The sequence below is a fragment of the Pseudophryne corroboree genome, unplaced genomic scaffold (genome assembly GCF_028390025.1).
Source record: "Pseudophryne corroboree isolate aPseCor3 unplaced genomic scaffold, aPseCor3.hap2 scaffold_670, whole genome shotgun sequence".
NCBI classification, from domain to species: domain Eukaryota; kingdom Metazoa; phylum Chordata; class Amphibia; order Anura; family Myobatrachidae; genus Pseudophryne; species Pseudophryne corroboree.
In genome coordinates, this window is record NW_026970257.1 from 290,883 (window position 1) to 305,690 (window position 14,808).

Below are 14,808 nucleotides of genomic sequence, written 5' to 3' on the forward strand. Positions count from 1 at the left end.
CTTTTCCTTGCCGATATCTCTCTTTTGCAAAGAGCTAGGCATTGGAAAATTCAGGGCTATAACGTGTAGATGAAGCTCTAACAGTAGACTTTAAAATTTTCATTCTAGTGTCTTTCGTTTGGGAGAAAAATGCAAAGGTACAATACAGCTTTTCCTTGCCAATATCTCTCTTTTGCAAAGAGCTAGGCATTGGAAAATTCAGGGCTATAACGTGTAGATGAAGCACTAACAGGAGGCTTTAAAATTTTCATTCTAGTGTCTTTCGTTTGGGAGAAAAATGCAAAGGTACAATACAGCTTTTCCTTGCCGATATCTCTCTTTTGCAAAGAGATAGGCATTGGAAAATTCAGGGCTATAACGTGTAGATGAAGCACTAACAGGAGGCTTTAAAATTTTCATTCTAGTGTCTTTCGTTTGGGAGAAAAATCAGCTTGAATGCTTCAGGGGCTGGGGCATAGCCAACATGAGCCCCACACCGAAGGAGGGTGGAGGTGTTTAATGCAAACTAGGGGTCAGACAAGCGCCGCAAAAGGCCACCATGCCCTGCACGCCCCTTTTCTGTTTTCATATGCAGACGAGGGTTGAAGCCAACTTTGACCCACTGCTTGGATGACATCACCATATGCAAATCCATCTGCGGCAGGCCTTCCCCCAGGAATGCTTGCACTAGTTGTTGCATTTGGTTTGTTGTTTGGGGGTGCTTCAGTATTAGGCAGCCTTCTGCCCTCCCATGTTCATCTGAAAATATGTGTTCTCCCTGCAGTTGTTGTCCCCAGATGAGAGTTCCCTTGTGCTGCCTCAGTTGAATCTCCTTAACTTGACAGAGATGTGCCTGAGCAGCGGCCCTCCCCAGCTCTATCCCAAATCATACTTATTTTGCATAGGAGATACCATGGTCATGAAGATTATTCTCCCAGGGTGAGGTTCATTCATTGCATTCTGGGTATGCTGACCCCTGTGATTTCCCCAAATGTGGGAAACTCGACTGCTTTATTTGTGGTAGTGGGGGACTGTGTTTGTGTTTTCCTCTGGTCAGCTCTGGTAAAAGTCAGATTTCTTTGTTTCAGAGCCTTGTTCTTCTTTTGAGAGTTCCCTTGTGCTAGTTCTTCAGAACGAACAAATCTTTTGCCTTTTACTAAAGATTTCCGTGGAGAGGAGCAAAACTGAGTTTTATCTCAATTTTTGCATGCCCCGTCTTATTGGGGTTTCTTTTATCAGTTTAAAGATAGAACGAGTGTGCTTTAATGTAAGCTCATTTGCGTAGAAATGACAGTAAATGTTTGTTTCTTTTCAAACAGAACTTTCTTGACTATACTAATTGCTTGAAAGATCTGGGAGCACATGGAAAAGAGTACAAACCATGTTTATAGCAAGGGGAAGCCTGGTGAGAAATCTGCTTTCTTTCTTTCAAATTGGGTGCTCACTTTGAGCTGAATGAGGACTGCTGGCATGGCACTCAGGCGACAGGTAGAATCTTGGTCATGCTGTGGTTTCTCTTCAGAACGAACAAATCTTTCGCCTTTTACTAAAGATTTCCGTGGAGAGGAGCAAAACTGAGTTTTATCTCAATTTTTGCATGCCCCATCTTATTGGGGTTTTATTTTATTGGTTTAAAGATAGAACGAGTGTGCTTTAATGTAAGCTCATTTGCATAGAAATGACAGTAAATGTTTGTTTCTTTTCAAACAGAACTTTCTTGACCACACTAATTGTTTGAAAGATCTGGGAGCACATGGAAAAGAGTACAAACCATGTTTATAGCAAGGGGAAGCCTGGTGAGAAATCTGCTTTCTTTCATTCAAATTGGGTGCTCACTTTGAGCTGAATGAGAACTGCTGGCATGGCACTCAGGCGACAGGTGGAATCTTGGTCATGCTCTGGTTTCTCTTCAGAACTAACAAATATTTCGCCTTTTATTAAAGATTTCCGTGGAGAGGAGCAAAACTGAGTTTTATCTCAATTTTTGCATGCCCCATATTATTGGGGTTTCTTTTATCAGTTTAAAGACAGAACGAGTGTGCTTTCTTGTTAGCTTTAATGTAAGTTTATTTGCATAACAATGACAGTAAATGTTTGTTTCTTTTCAAACAGAACTTTCTTGACCATGCTACTTGCTTGAAAGATCTGGGAGCACATGGAAAACAGTACAAACCATGCAGTATCACAAGAGCCTTTATTTGATCTTTCATGAAGATAGAGCAGAATTGAGGACACGTCAACAATTTCTGCCGAAGGTGGTTCATCTTTCCACATGGTGCCTTTGGCCACTGACACCTTCGTTGAGTCAAAGTCTCTGGCTGTGGTCAGAACTTTGAAAATTTATGTCACCAGAACGGTTCAGATTAGGAAAACAGAGGCTCTGTTTGTCCTGTATGCTCCCAACATGATTGGGTGTCCTGCTTCCATGCAGACCATTATGCGCTGGATCTGTGGTAAAATTCAGCATGCTCATTCCACGGCAGGATTGCCGTTACTGAATTAGGTGAAGACCCATTCTACTAGAAAGGTGGGTTCATCCTGGGCAGCTGGTCGGGGAGTCTCGGCATTGCAACTTTGCCGAGCAGCTATTTAGTAAACACTTTTGCTAAGTTTTACAAGTTTGATACCTTGGCTGATGATAACCTCAAGTTGGGTCATTCGGTGCTGCAGAGTCGTACGCACTCTCCCACCCGTTCAAGAGCTTTGGTATAACCCCATGGTTCTTAATGTGACCCCAGCATCCTCTAGGTCGTATGAGAAAATAGGATTTTAATACCTACCGGTAAATCCTTTTCTCTTAGTACGTAGAGGATGCTGGGCACCCGTCCCAGTCCATACTGTGTCTGCAGTTATTACTTGTGGTTATACACATGTTGTGTTACGGTTCTGGTCAGCTTTTTGCTGCAATTGTTCATGCCGTTGGCTTGTGTTCTGTTGAATGCCACGTTCTGCGGCATGCTTAAGGTGTGAGCTGGTAAGATGCTCACCTTAGTTTAACAATAAATCCTTTCCTCGAAATGTCCGTCTCCCTGGGCACAGTTCCTATAACTGGAGTCTGGAGGAGGGGCATAGAGGGAGGAGCCAGTTCACACCCTTTGAAAGTCTTAAAGTGCCCATGTCTCTTGCGGATCCCGTCTATACCCCATGGTTCTTAATGTGACCCCAGCATCCTCTACGGACTAAGAGAAAAGGATGCCCTTGTGTACTATCCTGACTTCTCCTCCCGTCTGCTTACTTTGTGCCTTCCAACGCACAATGCGAACTACAGGTGGTGCTGCAGGGCCCACACCCTTTTACTTGCCTTACAGAGCAGTTCTGGAGCTGTTACAGTGCCCAGCTGCTGCAAGAAATCAGCATGAATGCTTCAGGGGATGGGGCATGGCCAACATGAGCCCCACACCAAAGGAGGGTGGGGGTGTTTAATGCGAACTAGGGGTCATCCAAGCACTGCAAAAGGCCGCCATGCCCTGCATGCCCCTTTTCTCTTTTTATATGCAGATGAGGGTTCCAGCCAACTTTGGCCCACTGCTTGGATGACATCACCGTATGCAAATCCGTCTGCTGCAGACCTTCCCCCAGGAATGCTGTTACTAGTTGTTGGATATGGTTTGATATTTGATGGTGCTTCAGTATTAGGCAGCCTTCCGCCATCCCATGTTCATCTGAAAAGATGTGGTCTCCCTGCAGTTGTTGTCCCCAGACGAGAGTTCCCTTGTGCTTCCTCAGTTGAATCTCCTTAACTTGACGGGGGAGGGGCTGCCCGAGCTGCCACCCTCCCCAGCCCTATCCCAACTCATACTTATTTTACATATTAGATCTCTTGATCATGAAGATTGTTCTCACAGGGTGAGGTTCATCCATTATATTTTAAAATAGGAAGGTACAAATTACATATTTGAATTGCATCTATGTGCTGGATTCAAATGTCCCCCCCCCTTCCTTTCTCAATTGTGCCCGTCAGCAGCTATTCTAAGGTTGCTGCCAATGGGTGTGACACATTAATTTCTTCTGTGGGGTACACTGGACTCCACAAGGATTCACATTGGGGTGTAGAGTAGGATCTTGATCTGAGGCACCAACCGGCTCAAAGCTTTTGACTGTTCCCAAGAAGCTCAGTGCATTCTCCTCTATAACCCCGCTTCCATGAACAGGGAGCTCAGTTTGTAGTTGGTGCCTTCAGTAGCAGGCCAATTAACAGGGGCCTGCCTCAGGCAGCCTATTCTTAGCTATTAATTTTGACAAGAAAAGAAGAACTTGTTTTATGAGAATCTACAAGGGCTGCAGCAGGCTAGGTCTAATAGACATCTTTACTGCAGCTTCATCACTCCCAGCGGCGCTATATACTCCCGTGCCCTGGTTGCTGGGTCACTGCAGCGGAGGCTCCGGTTTCATCCTAAGGTCAGTCACACACACACCACCCTTCCGGATCACGAGGCCGCTGATGAAGGGGAGCGAGGCCGTAGGGGGTGGGCCGTGTGCGCACTGCGGTGGACACTGATTACTGGGCAGCCGCTCCACTAGCCACCAGGTACAGTTAAGGAGCACAGGTCTGGGGGTTTTTCTCCTATATTAACCCAATTTTGTACTGCCCGCAGCGCATTGTGATAGGTAATAGGGCCTGATTCAGGTTGGATTGCAATCACAATAAGCGATCCAACTGCAAAAATTGCTAAGAGCATACGCATGTGCCTGCATTTTCTGCGGCACCCCGCAGAGAATGTGATCGCCTCTGCCTGTCAATCGGGGTGGGGAAGGGGGGGAGAGGTGGGTCAGCAACACTCCATTTCCAAGTCAGGGATGGAGCGGTGCGGGGGCAAGGCTTCAAAATGGGGTCTGCAATGGAGGAGACACAGGGGGCGTGGTCACAGCGGCTGTATGACATCACATTCAGCCGCTGTGATCACAAAAATGGTGGCGGCTTCCTGCGCGCACATACAGTCTGCACCAGCAGGAGCCTACACCATTTTTTATGATCACGCTGAACTGCAGTGCGACTGCAATTACAGCATGGTCAAGAAGGGAGGCGTCATGCTGGGTGGCCATGCCCTGTCACTGTGCAGGAGCCAGCACCGCTCACACACTAGTCCCCGGGTGCAGCCCCCAACCCCCGGGACACCCGGAGCAACAAAATGTAGATTCAGGCCACCAGGCCACGCCCCTACCTATGAAACCATGCCTCCTTTTTACCATTGCGCTGCTTATCTGCGCGCACTGCATTACAATCTCCCTCGCCACCTCTCTGTGTGTCACCAGTGATAGTGACACCTCTGCCATGCTTGTAGCAGCTGGTCCTAAGATCTACGCCTCAAACCCTGAGTGTTTGCCCTTGTGACTTGTTGATCATCATAGCGAAGCAGATGCTTACAGAAAACTGCAGGGGCTTAGATTGAAAATAAAAAAATTGATGGGTATAAGGTAGAGAGGAGCGGGTTCGGTTCTCCGAGAACCGAATTCCCCACGAACTCCACGTGGTTTACACTGGTCCGAGGCAGGCTCGGTTGTTCCCGCCTGACTCGGAAAACCTGAACAAGGGAAAATGTCATCATCCCGCTGTCGGATTCTCGCGAGATTCGGATTCCATATAAAGAGCTGCGCGTTGCTGCCATTTTTACTCGTGCATTGAAGAGAGAGCGGAGAGGACGTGGCTATGTTCTCTCAGTGGAAATCTCAATATCAGTGCTCAGTATCAGTGGTTACTTATTGCTGCTCAGTAATACTAGTAGTGTGTCTCTCCTGCTCAGTGTCAGTTCTCAGTAGTATCCTCATCAGTGCTCAGTATCACTGCTCATTGTCTTGTGCTGCATTGTGGTGCTCAGCATACTACAGTACATTACTAATAGTCCAGTGCTGCATCTTGCTGCTCAGTGTCAGTTCTAGTATCCTCATCAGTGCTCACTATCACTGCTCATTGCATTGTGGTGTTCTGTATACTACAATAACATAGTAATATAGTAACATAGTTTTTGAGGTTGAATAGAGGCAAATTGCCCATCGTGTTCAACCTGTTTTAAGTTGTGATGATTCTACATACTTGCTGAATAATGTTTTATGACTAGTTAGCTACTATAACTCATGTTACCCCCGGATTAACCATGTTGATATTTTAAGTATTATAACCTTGGATAGCTTTTTCATTCAGAAATGTATCCATTCCTTTTTTAAATCCAATTACAGAGTCCGCCATTACCACCTTCCCTGGCAGGGAATTCCACATCCTGATTGCCCTAACAGTGAAGAAACCTTTCCTCCATTGCGTTCTGAACTTTCCTCCAGTCGCAGCGAGTGACCACGTGTTCTTTTAATAAATAATTCCTCTGATAACTCTTTGTTATGTATCTTTACATATTTGAAGATATTAATAATATCTCCTCTTAGGCACCTCTTTTCTAGTGTATAAATATTCAGCCTAGTAAGTCTTTCCTTATAGTCCAGTACTTTTAGGCCTTTAATCAATTTAGTCTTCAGGATCTCTTACACTTCCATGAGCAGCAGAGTAGTGCAATGGAAGCATGCTGGGCCCATAACCCAGAGGTCGATTGATCGAAACTATCCTCTGCTATGTGCATTTTTTTTTTTATAATTAAAGTAATCAAAAACTGGGATTGATATTTTGGCTCTTTTATTTTTACTTAAAGTACAATAACTTTTATCATTTTAATTTGTTTTAATAGTATATTGACAGCATTGTTTTCTTTAAAAAATCCACTTAATTTTCTTTACCCTATTACTGAAATGGTAATTGACAAAAACAAACTACATTGTCACCAGAAGAGCAATGCAAAATGTACAAGTGATATATGAAAATCATCTTCCATCTTGAATTTCAATGATGCATTGGGACAACAATTTGTGAGAAACATCTTCACCCACAAAGAAAGATTTTCTTAATTCCTTACCTGTGTGCTGATTAGATATCACCTTGTTTTCACATTAAACAGACTTCCCCGTGAGGAAGCAGCAAGGATGCAGTGACGTTTCCTGGTGTCAACCTGTATTATTTCAGTAGACATTGAAATGAGGATGCATCTTTGATGCCTTTCCAATGAAGCAAGTTTATTTCAGTAATAGGTGAAAAACCATTCCTACAAAGGTGTTAATCAGAGACTTGGCTTTGTGGACACTTTTCAGAGAGCAAATTTGTTAGCATAAACATAAAATCAGAAAATGAAGAGCTGTTTAATCACTCAATTGGACTTTTCTGCCAGCATATTTTTTTTCTCTGCAACCCACTGCTAAATTGTGCTTCCTAGCTGTTTTTTTATAAAATCACTTAATCAAATCTAACTCTGATTACATCAGAGAAGGCCAGGTACCCTACACCATAAGGGGGGTTTTTGAAATTTTGACTTGTCTACTTAAAGATCACCAAAATCTGATTACAAGGTCAATTACATCCCTGGGTGGGATTGAACCACCAACCTTTTGGTTAATAGCCAAACATGCTAACCGATTGCGCCACAGAGACACCTTGCAAAAGTCAATACTGACAAAGGCTAATAATCATTCATCTAGAACGTTTCCTAGAAAAACTTTAAAAAGTCAATAATCTGGAGAATTTTTGTAAGAAACACATTGGTACTTTCCCATGATGAGTGAGTGCTTCAGGATTTCTTGCACTTACATGGGCTATTAACCAAAAGGTTGGTGGTTCAATCCCACCCAGGGATGTAATTGACCTTGTCATCAGATTTTGGTGATCTTTAAGTAGACAAGTCAAAATTTCAAACCCCCTCTTATGGTGTAGGGTACCTGGCCTTCTCTGACGTAATCAGAGTTAGATTTAATTAAGTGATTTTATAAAAAACAGCTAGGAAGCACAATTTAGCAGTGGGTTGCAGAGAAAAAAATAACATTTTAAACCTACCGGTAATTTTTTTTTCTCGTAGTCCGTAGAGGATGATGGGGACTCCGTAAGGACCATGGGGGATAGACGGGCTCCGCAGCAGACATGGGCACTTTAAGAAAGACTTTAGATCTGGGTGTGCACTGGCTCCTCCCTCTATGCCCCTCCTCCATACCTCAGTTAGAGAAACTGTGCCCAGAGGAGACAGACAGTTCGAGGAAAGGATTTTTGTTAATCCAAGGTCAAGATTCATACCAGCCACACCAATCACACCGTATAACTTGTGATATACTACCCAGTTAACAGTATGAATCAAATCTAACTCTGATTACATCAGAGAAGGCCAGGTACCCTACACCATAACAGGGGTTTTCGAAATTTTGACTTGTCTACTTAAAGATCAACAAAATCTGATTACAAGTTCAATTACGTCCCTGGGTGGGATTGAACCACCAACCTTTTGGTTAATAGCCGTACACACTAACTGATTGCGCCACAGCGAAACTTTGCAAAAGTACATACTGACAAAGGCTAATAAGCATTCATCTAGAACGATTCCTAGAAAAACTTTAAAAAGTCAATAATCTGGAGAGTTTTTGTAAGATGTTTCTTCCAGCAACCAATGAAGAAACACATTGGTACTTTCGCATGATGAGTGAGTGCTTCAGGATCTCTTGCACTTACATGTGCAGCAGAGTACTGTAATGGAAGCATGCTGGGTCCATAACCCAGAGGTAGGCAGATTGAAACTATCCTCTGCTATATGACTTGTCTACTTAAATATTACCAAAATTTGATGACAAGGTCAATTACGTCCCTGGATGGGATTGAACCACCAACCTTTTGATTAATAGCTGAACACACTAACCGATTGCGCCACAGAGACACTTTGCAAAAAGTACATACTGACAGACTAATAAGCATTCATCTAGAACGTTTCCTAGAAAAACTTTAAAAAGTCAATAATCTGGAGAGTTTTTGTAAGATGTTTCTTCCAGCAACCAATGAAGAAACACATTGGTACTTTCCCATGATGAGTGAGTGCTTCAGGATCTCTTGCACTTACATGTGCAGCAGAGTACTGCAATGGAAGCATGCTGGGCCCATAACCCAGAGGTAGGCAGATTGAAACTATCCTTTGCTATATGCATTTTTTTTTGTTCATTAAAGTAATCCAAAACTGGGATTGATATTTTAGCTTTTATTTTTACTTAAAGTACAATAACTTTTACCATTTTAATTTGTTTTAATAGTATATTGACAGTGTTGTTTTCTTTCAAAAATCCAATTAATTTTCTTTACCCGATTATTAAAATGGTAATTGACAAAAACAAACTACATTGTCACCAGAAGAGCAATACAAAATGTACAAGTGATATATTAAAATCATCTTTCCAGCTTGAATTTCAATGATGCATTGGGGCAACGATTTTGTGAGAAACATCTTCACCCTTAAATAAAGATTTTCTTTATTCCTTACCTGTGTGCTAATTAGATATCACCTTGTTTTCACATTAAACAGACTTCCACATGAGAAAGCAGCAAGGATGCAGTGGCGTTAATGTTTCCTGGTGTCAACCTGTATTATTTCAGTAGATATTGAAATGAGGATGCATCTTGCTGCCTTTCCAATGAAGCAAGTTTAATTTAGTAATAGGTGAAAAACCATCCCTACAAATATGTTAATCAGATACTTGGCTTTGTGGACACTTTTCAGAGAACAAATTAGTTAGCATAAAAATAAAGCCAGAAAATGAAGAGCTGTTTAATCACTCAATTGGATTTTTCTGCCAGCATATTTCTTTTTCTCTGCAACCCACTGCTAAATTGTGCTTCCTAGCTGTTTTTTTATAAAATCACTGATTCAAATCTAACTCTGATTACATCAGAGTAGGCCAGGTACCCTACACCATAAGAAGGGGGTTTGAAATTTTGACTTGTCTACTTAAAGATCACCAAAATCTGATAACAAGGTCAATTACATCGTTGGGTGGGATTGAACCACCAACCCTTTGATTAATAACCAAACACACTAACCGATTGCGCCACAGAGACACTTTACAAACATACATACTGACAAAGGCTAATAAGCATTCATCTAGAACGTTTCCTAGAAAAACTTTAAAAAGTCAATAATCTGGAGAGTTTTTGTAAGATGTTTCTTCCATCAACCAACGAAGAAACACATTGGTACTTTCCCATGATGAGTGAGTGCTTCAGGATCTCTTGCACTTACATGTGCAGCAGAGTACTGCAATGGAAACATGCTGGGCCCATAACCCAGAGGTAGGCAGATTGAAACTATCCTCTGCTATATGCATTTTTTTTTTGTTAATTAAAGTAATCCAAAACTGGGATTGATATTTTTGCTCTTTTATTTTTACTTAAAGTACAATAACTTTTACCATTTTAATTTGTTTTAATAGTATATTGACAGTATTGTTTTCTTTCAAAAATCCACTTAATTTTCTTTACCCTATTATTAAAATGGTAATTGACAAAAACAAACTACATTGTCACCAGAAGAGCAATACAAAATGTACAAGTGATATATTAAAATCATCTTTCCAGCTTGAATTTCAATGATGCATTGGGGCAACGATTTTGTGAGAAACACCTTCACCCTTAACTAAAGATTTTCTTAATTCCTTACCTGTGTGCTAATTAGATATCACCTTGTTTTCACATTAAACAGACTTCCACATGCGAAAGCAGCAAGGATGCAGTGGCGTTTATGTTTCCTGGTGTCAACCTGTATTATTTCAGTAGACATTGAAATGAGGATGCATCTTGCTGCCTTTCCAATGAAGCAAGTTTAATTCAGTAATAGGTGAAAAACCATTCCTACAAAGGTGTTAATCAGAGACTTGGCTTTGTGGACACTTTTCAGAGAGCAAATTTGTTAGCATAAACATAAAATCAGAAAATGAAGAGCTGTTTAAACAGCTACTGCCTGAGGGTCTCTTGACCTGGTGCAATACCTCTGTAGCTTTTTGTTGAGGCGGGACGCCATCATGTCTATCTGGAACAGTCCCCACCGACTTGCAATCTGTGCGAAGACTTCCTGATGGAGTCCCCACTCTCCTGGATGTAGGTCGTGTCTGCTGAGGAAGTCTGCTTCCCAGTTGTCCACTCCCGGAATGAACACTGCTGACAGTGCGCTTACATGATTCTCCGCCCAGCGAAGAATTCTGGTGGCTTCCGCCATCGCCACTCTGCTCCTTGTGCCGCCTTGGCGGTTTACATGAACTACTGCGGTGACGTTGTCTGACTGGATCAGAACTGGTTGGTCGCGAAGTAAGGTCTCCGCTTGACATAGGGCGTTGTATATGGCCCTTAGCTCCAGGATGTTGATGTGAAGACAAGTCTCCTGACTTGACCAAAGACCTTGGAAATTTCTTCCCTGTGTGGCTGCTCCCCAACCTCGGAGGCTCGCGTTCGTGGTCACCAGGATCCAGTCCTGAATGCCGAACCTGCGGCCCTCTAGAAGGTGAGCACTCTGCAGCCACCACAGGAGAGATACCCTGGCCCTGGGGGACAGGGTGATCAACTGATGAATCTGTAGATGTGACCCGGACCACTTGTCCAGTAGGTCCCATTGCAAGATCCTCGCATGGAACCTGCCGAAGGGAATGGCCTCGTATGATGCCACCATCATTCCCAGGACTCGAGTGCAGTGATGCACTGACACCTGTTTTGGTTTCAATAGGTTCCTGACCAGAGTCATGAGTTCCTGGGCCTTTTCTATCGGAAGATAAACCCTTTTCTGGTCCGTATCCAGAATAATGCCCAAGCAAAGTCAGACGAGTCGTAGGAACCAACTCCGACTTCGGGATATTGAGAGTCCAGCCGTTTTGCTGTAACACCTTCAATGAAAGTTATACGCTGTTCAGCAACTGCTCTCTTGATCTCGCTTTTATGAGGAGATCGTTCAAGTACGGGATAATTGTGACACCTTGCTTTCGCAGGAGCACCATAATTTCCGTCATTACCTTGGTGAAAATTCTCGGAGAAAATTCTGGAGAGACCAAACGGCAACGTCTGAAATTGGTAATGACAATACTGTACCGCAAATCTTAGGTACGCCTGATGAGGTGGATAAATGAGTACATGAAGGTATGCATCCTTTATGTCCAGAGATATCATAAAATCCCCCCCTTCTAGGCTGGCGATGACCGCTCTTAGCGATTCCATCTTGAACTTGAACCTTTTCAAGTATAGGTTCAGGGATTTTAAATTTAATATGGGTCTGACCAAACCGTCCGGTTTTGGGACTACAAACAGGGTCGAATAATTTCCCTTTCCTTGTTGAAGCAGGGGAACCTTGACCACCACCTGTTGAAGATACAATTTGTGAACTGCATTTAACACTATCTCCCTTTCCTGGGGAGAAGATGGTAGGGCCGATTTGAAAAACCGGCGAGGAGGCACCTCTTCGAATTTCAGCTTGTAACCCTGAGAAACAATTTCTATTGCCTAGGGATCCACCTGCGAATGAACCCAGATGTGGCTGAAAACACGAAGACGTGCCCCCAACTGGGCGGACTCCTTTAGCGGAGCCCCAGCGTCATGCGGTGGATTTTGTAGAGGCCGGGGAGGACTTCTGTTCCTGGGAACTAGCTGTGTTGTGCAGCTTCTTCCCTCTGCCCTTACCTCTGGCAAGAAAGGACGCACCTCGTACTTTCTTGTTTCTCTGTGATCGAAAGGACTGCATTTGATAATGTGGTGCTTTCTTAGGCTGTGAGGGAATATAAGGCAAAAAATTTGATTTACCAGCTGTAGCTGTGGAGACAAGGTCCGAGAGACCTTCCCCAAACAATTCCTCACACCTGTAAGGTAAAACCTCCATATGCCTTTTTGAGTCGGCATCACCTGTCCATTGCCGGGTCCATAGGACTCGTCTAGCAGAAATCGACATAGCGTTTATTCTAGAACCCAGTAGACTAATGTCACTTTGAGCATCTCTCATATATAGGACAGCATCTTTTATATGCCCTATGGTCAATAACATAGCATCCTTATCTAGGGTCTCAATCTCTGCTGATAAGGTATCTGTCCATGCTGCCACCGCGCTACAACCTCGGCCGACGCAATTGCCGGTCTGAGTAAGGTACCAGAATGTGTGTAAATGGACTTTAGGGTAACCTCCTGCTTGCGGTCAGCAGGGTCCCTGATGGTAGCCGTATCCTGGGATGGCAGCGCTACCTTTTTGGATAAGCGTGTCAATGCTTTATCCACCCTAGGGGAGGATTCCCACCGTATCCTGTCCATTGGCGGGAAAGGATACGCCATAAGAATCCTTTTGGGAATCTGCAGCTTTTTGTCTGGAGATTCCCAAGCTTTTTCACATAATTCGTTCAACTCATGTGAGGGGGGAAAGGTTATCTCAGGTTTCTTTCCCTTATACATGTGTACCCTCGTGTCAGGGACAGGGGACTCTGTGATGTGCAAAACATCTTTTATTGCAATAATCATATATCGAATACATTTAGCCAATTTTGGTTGTAACTTTGCATCATCGTAGTCGACACTGGAGTCAGAATCTGTGTCGGTATCTGTGTCAACTATTTGGGATAGTGGGCGCTTTTGAGACCCCGAAGGTCCCTGCGACATAGGGACAGGCATGGGTTGACTCCCTGACTGTTCCCTAGCTTCAGCTTTGTCTAATCTCTTGTGTAATAAGTTTACATTAGCACTTAAAACATTCCACATATCCATCCAGTCAGGTGTCGGCGTTGTCGATGGAGACACCACATTAATTTGCTCCTGCTCCTCTCTAGGAGAGCCTTCTACCTCAGACATGTCGACACACGTGTACCGACACACCATACACTCAGGGAATCCTCTTATCTGAGGACAGTTCCCCAACAAGGCCCTTTGGAGAGACAGAGAGAGAAAGTATGCCAGCACACACCCCAGCGCTATATGACCCAGGAAAAAAACACAATCATTTTATGTTTACCCAGTAGCGCTGTATTTCCATATATATATGCGCCTAATTATGTGCCCCCTCTTCTTTAAGACCCTCTTTCTACCGTGGTATAAGCAGGGGAGAGTCCATAGAGCTTCCCCTCAGCGGTGCTGTGGAGAAAATGGCGCTGGGGAGTGCTGAGGGAGAAGCCCCACCCCCTCAGCGACGGGCTTCTGTCCCGCTCAAATAGCCCCCCCCATAAAAAAATGGCGGGGGCTCTTATATATATATACAGTGCCTAGCTGCATATATATTTATTTTGCCAAAGAGAGGTCTATATTGCTGCCCAGGGCGTCCCCCCTGCGCCCTTCACCCTTACACTGACTGCCGTGTGTGAGGTGTATGGGAGCAATGGAGCACAGCTTTACTGCTGTGCGTTACCTCAGTGAAGATCATGAAGTCTTCCGCCGCCTCTGAAGTCTTCTTTTCTTCTCATACTCACCCGGCTTCTATCTTCCGGCTCTGCGAGGGGGACGGCGGCGCGGCTCTGGGACGGACGGCGAGGGTGAGACCTGCGTACCGATCCCTCTGGAGCTAATGCTGTACAGTAGCCTAAGAAGCAGAGCCTATCAACTCACAGAAGTAGGTGTGCATCTCTCCCCTCCGCCCCTCGATGCAGGGAGTCTGTTGCCAGCAGGCTCCCTGAAAATAAAAAAATCTAACAAATATACTTTCTGTCAGGAAACTCAGGAGAGCTCCCTGAAAAGCACCCAGTCTCCTCTGGGCACAGTAGTAAACTGAGGTCTGGAGGAGGGGCATAGAGGGAGGAGCCAGTGCACACCCAGATCTAAAGTCTTTCTTAAAGTGCCCATGTCTCCTGCGGAGCCCGTCTATCCCCCATGGTCCTTACGGAGTCCCCAGCATCCTCTAGGACGTAAGAGAAAAATTATGCTGGCAGAAAAATCCAATTGAGTGATTAAACAGCTCCAGAGCTGCTCTGTAAGGCAAGTAAAAGGGTGTGGGCCCTGCAGCACTACCTGTAGTTTGCATTGTGCATTGGAAGCCTAGTTTGCTG

At 44.0% G+C, this 14,808-nt stretch overlaps 4 non-coding genes across 4 annotated transcripts; all 4 read left to right on the plus strand.

Annotated features, from left to right (window-relative positions):
* The first annotated feature begins 867 nt into the window (after window positions 1–867).
* On the plus strand, window positions 868–1,031 carry LOC135037142 (U1 spliceosomal RNA). Its single transcript, XR_010231735.1, has one exon. It is a non-coding gene; the product is annotated as a U1 spliceosomal RNA (small nuclear RNA).
* Window positions 1,032–1,090: 59 nt separating this feature from the next.
* Window positions 1,091–1,207, plus strand: LOC135037296 (U5 spliceosomal RNA). Its single transcript, XR_010231858.1, has one exon. It is a non-coding gene; the product is annotated as a U5 spliceosomal RNA (small nuclear RNA).
* Window positions 1,208–1,481: 274 nt separating this feature from the next.
* LOC135037276 (U5 spliceosomal RNA) lies at window positions 1,482–1,597 on the plus strand. Its single transcript, XR_010231839.1, has one exon. It is a non-coding gene; the product is annotated as a U5 spliceosomal RNA (small nuclear RNA).
* Window positions 1,598–1,872: 275 nt separating this feature from the next.
* On the plus strand, window positions 1,873–1,988 carry LOC135037290 (U5 spliceosomal RNA). The gene has a single exon (XR_010231852.1). It is a non-coding gene; the product is annotated as a U5 spliceosomal RNA (small nuclear RNA).
* Window positions 1,989–14,808: the final 12,820 nt, after the last annotated feature.